Genomic DNA, 4,755 nt, shown 5'->3' with positions numbered 1-4,755 from the left:
TAATAATAATAATAATAATAATATGATAATAATAATAATAATAATATGATAATAATAATAATAATAATAATAATAATAATATGATAATAATAATAATAATAATAATAATAACAATAATCATCTATTATAACAATGAGATCGTGACATTAAAGTGTCCATGCAGATAAGACAACGGTGTATAGTAATGTATTGAGGTTAGAAAGGGTAAATGGGCTTCGAACAATTGTGCTTCTGATGACAGCTCATCTAGGAATTGGTCTGAACAGAAGGACCGCACACACGAATAGAGAATCCTAGACCGGTGACCTTACGAGGAAGCACATACCGTTTAAACCAGCGCCCATTCTTGCTGATATTCACGCCGCACGTGGTAAGGCTGATTGCAAACGTATCTCTGAACCTACGCCACGTAGCCCTGAAATGAAGGCAACGCCATGTAAATACTCCTCACAAAGAAAGATAGAAACAAAGAAAAAATATTATGTTTTACTGCACATTTCTTTATATATAACGATGTTCTATTAAAGTGGAGGTTTCATATGAATTCGGCTACGTTTAAAATGGCGAAGGTATGCGACTGGTAGGCATTTATCGAAGTCTCACTGGAGAAATGTGTCTAGTTGGCGCTCACAGTCTGGCGTTAGACTGATTCTTGGTCGTTTTGAGCAGGAAAAAGAAGAGGAATAATTGTAACAACACTGCTTTCTATCGGGGGCACGATTTTATTGGTAGATAATAAGTCGAATTACGTCAAGAGTTGGTGGTTTCATCAATGAATTATAACTTACCACTGAACGGTTTCCACAATAATCCATTGCCCTGTGGTAGATAACTGTAATAAAAGCTGTCGGATCTCGCTATTCTAGCACGGAATTTTTCAAAGAGGTGGGACCTACCGGGCTACCATCAGCACAGGAAATGCCACTGTGCCTACCAGTAGTGCCGTGGCTCTTCCAGCATCCATCACTACTGCGATGACAAAGTAAACCAGGTATGCCAGCGCTAGCACTGTGTAGAGAATTGTAGTAAATGTACTCTGAAACAACGCATACAAAGTATAGATATTATGCACATCCTGCAAACGTGTCGACATTCAGTCTGAGGTTTCATTAGAAATGTAGTAAATACTAAATGTATGGCTGACATCTACGATAAGAACTCAACGAGCAGTGATTTTGTTAAGAATTAGCTGCCTGCCTACTCGTGTGGGTTTGTAAATTAGATAAGGTTAACTCACTCTCGTACAGCAGAGTTTTTTCATCAACTGAATTCTCCACCCCCACTCATAACGTACGCGCTAAAACATGAGTATTAGCAAGATTACAGCTATGTTAATTTTTGAATAGCAGAATGGGGTAGGATAACGCTGTAACCGTACTTTGTAGGCAGTAATGAAGTCGTGCACTTGCTGCTGGCAGCGGTCGGTTCTAGACAAGCTGTATTCGCTACTACTGTCGTCACTATCGCCATCGTTCGTGCGTGAATCACCGTCGCCGTCACGCTTGGTAAACGGGATAGTGTTGGATTCGCCCACAAGTGAGATCTCGCCTCCTGTTTCTTGTAACGTAGGATCATTTATATATTTTCAGTTAGCAGTGAATTTAGTTCATGATGAATCCATATGTAAGAAAGCCGATAGGAATCCTTTCGACAACTGGTCTCGTCGCTCGTGCGAACACATGGATTTGAGGTAAAATAAAATTCACTGCTAATGTTATCATGCAATGCGATGAATTTGTTCCAAGATTTACATATTCGGGGTCATGAAGTGTCGTAATATTAAATAGTTGCTAGTGATTTTTTTTAAATAAATAAGCGATAAAAGGTGCAATCTTTAGCTCTGGAACCGGCCGTGACACTTCAGTTATTACTTATTATTTTTTCAGAACTGGAATAGACTCTACGGGACTATTGTTTTGCGGTGCCATGTGTGCTAATTAGGATAATAGTGGAGAAACATAGCACAGTTATTGCGTATTTTATAATAAAAACTTTTTTACCTGCTTCTTCTCCTTTTAATTGAATATAGGAGTGGCTAGGAACTTCGAGCTACAGAGTTGGAAAAATAACATAAGAAGACTTAAAAATAATTAATATTCATATGAGTATTACCAGCCATTAGCCTTGTTTGCACTTAAAGAACTTGCGTCGAGCTTTTAAATGTCAAAATAGCCCAGTGACACTTGAATATATTATAAATACATTTACATTCTTTATTTTTAAAAATCTGTCAGAATTAGCACGCAGTAATGTTGCTACATGCGCCAACATATGCGAGATTACCGCGCTCCGATAACAAATGCTACGGGCGCTTACTCGCTCGTTACGTTACATCTGTCCTGCCTTGGCACGTTGCAATAGTAAAATTATGGTAAATTAACACGAAATGTATTTATATTACTACTAGTCTTAATAATTCCCTGCTATTCGCCTATTATTGCCGATAATTTCCTGTAAATACCGTTTAAATGCTCCTCCTCTGCAACACACAAGCACACCGCACACACGTCGATGTGCACAAACAACAGAGTATAACAATAAAATTAAATAATCTCTTTAATTTTAATACATAAAACTGTAGTAAGTCTTAATTATTAGCAGTGCTGAAGTATTACGCACATCGCATAAGACTTTCACTTGCCCAATATTGTTTATCAAATGCCATATAATTGCCAATATATAATTGCCACGATGAATAATATACAATATTCATTCTTGCAGCGTGGATTCAGGTTTTGGCCGTTAATAAAAACAGCTAGTTTTCCAGCCATCGCGGCAGAGACCATGGTTTTGGAGATGTTCGCGAGTGGTGCCAACGATGAATTCAGGTTAAACGAATTTCGGTGTCCGACGTTCCGTACGAAGTTAAACGTGTCGCCTGAATTCATGCTTGCCAGCCATGGTTGTGATCATAGAAATAGTATAGATAACCGAAGTAGTATAATATAAAATAGTTTATAGTATAGATATGGTTATCTATACTATTTCTATGGTTGTAATGCTACGAAACGATTGTAAGTAAAAAGCTGTTTACGTGTCTCTGCATGTCGCACGTACATAGGCACGCACACACACGCACAACACACAGGTACAGACACACACGCATGGACAGACACATATACACACACGCGCGCACACACCCACACGCACACACGCACACACACACACACACACACACACACACACACACACACACATATACACACGCACACATACACATACACATACACATACACATACACATACACACACACACACACACACACACACACACACACACACAATCGACTATCCTAATAATCCCTACGTTTCGGTAAACGTTAGTGCTCGTCCTACACTGATACGCACATGCAATTGTATCTAGCGCCGTCTGCGGGTTAAAAAAAGTATTCTGACATACCAAGATGACGCTGTGGCTTTTCGATGAGCGAGGCTTCGGACGGTTGAAGCTGTGCTTGCGTGAGGTCGTCTTCTGCGCACTTTCACTGTCATGTTCGACCATCTCCCCGTCGACCACCGGCCCGTCTGTTGCAGCTGAGTTGGCTTCTTTCTCCTGCTCTTGCCCATCATCTACGACGATGCTTCTCCTGTGCTCGATGGGCCACAGTGGCGTCGGCGTCTCGAATTCGTACGCTGCGGTATTCATGGTTGCGTCTTCTCTGCCTTATGTTTATTAGGCTTCTTCTTCTTCTTCTTCTGCTGCTGCTGCTGCTGCTGCTGCTCCTCCTCCTCCTCTTCCTACGTCTCCTTCTTTTTCTTCGTTTTCTTCTTCTTCTCTCCTTCTTCTTCTTCTTCTTCTTCTTCTTCTTCTTCTCCCTTTTCTTTACTTCATTTCTTCTTATTCTTGGGAGCTTCTGCAAAGGTCATAGTAAATATCTGTTTGCCTACTGATTGAAAGACGCTTCAAGTAAAAACCTGTTTCCATCTTACTGAGATAAAATTGGGTCATCTTGGTAAACAGTGTGTGGTCTTCCAACTGCAATAAGGTATTTTCATGTAAAAATAGATATAGGAAACAGGAAGCGGCCGTTGCTGTTAAAAATTCAAAGGCACCACATTATTTTCCCTAGCTGACTAACTAGTCGTAAATCATTTAGCTAGTTAGTAAGAAGAGCAGTTAATTATTGCTATTCAGGGGCCCGCTCTCAGAAAAATCCCCACGTAAACGAGAAAGGTTATGATAGTCATAAATAAACTTGATGGTGTTTCTGACAAAAGGCCCTACAGATGAAGACCCCTCTTGTGCTCTCTTGTTACACTAACGGAGAGACAAACCACTGATAGCGCTAACCAAACATATAACAAACTAGTTCATATAAATGGTCGTTCATATTATGGTCGAAGATAGAACAGCTGCGAGAAGTAACCGGAATATTACTAGAAGTTGATTAGACGTGCAGATTATACCGCATTGATTATTACCGTACCCTCCACGTTACGAAGCATATACTTCACATTAGTAGAGTTATTAGTGCATTCTACACATTACTTCACCTGTCTGGGGAGATACCCGTATAACGACAACTGCTGTGACATTTAGACATCTTGACATGAACACATTTATAATAATTATATTTATGATCTATACACATGTATACTTTTAGAGCAGGAGCCCAGGGGGGGGGTCAGCCTAGCTGGAAAGGAAACCAATTTTCATGCATATAGCAATGATTCGGGTACATACCCATGTAAGGAAATGTAAGTCTGCCGTGGAGCCGGTGATGGGTGTGGTCAGTGGGGTCATTTGAAAGGCAC

At 40.1% G+C, this 4,755-nt stretch overlaps 1 pseudogene; it reads right to left on the bottom strand.

Annotated features, from left to right (window-relative positions):
* LOC106808698 overlaps positions 1 to 3,646 on the bottom strand; it is a 12,078-nt pseudogene extending 8,432 nt beyond the window's left edge.
* Between the last annotated feature and the right edge of the window lie 1,109 nt (positions 3,647 to 4,755).

Source organism: Priapulus caudatus, unplaced genomic scaffold (genome assembly GCF_000485595.1).
Source record: "Priapulus caudatus unplaced genomic scaffold, Priapulus_caudatus-5.0.1 Scaffold297, whole genome shotgun sequence".
Taxonomy (NCBI): Eukaryota; Metazoa; Priapulida; class Priapulimorpha; order Priapulimorphida; family Priapulidae; genus Priapulus; species Priapulus caudatus.
This window is presented reverse-complemented; position numbering and strand designations above follow the sequence as displayed.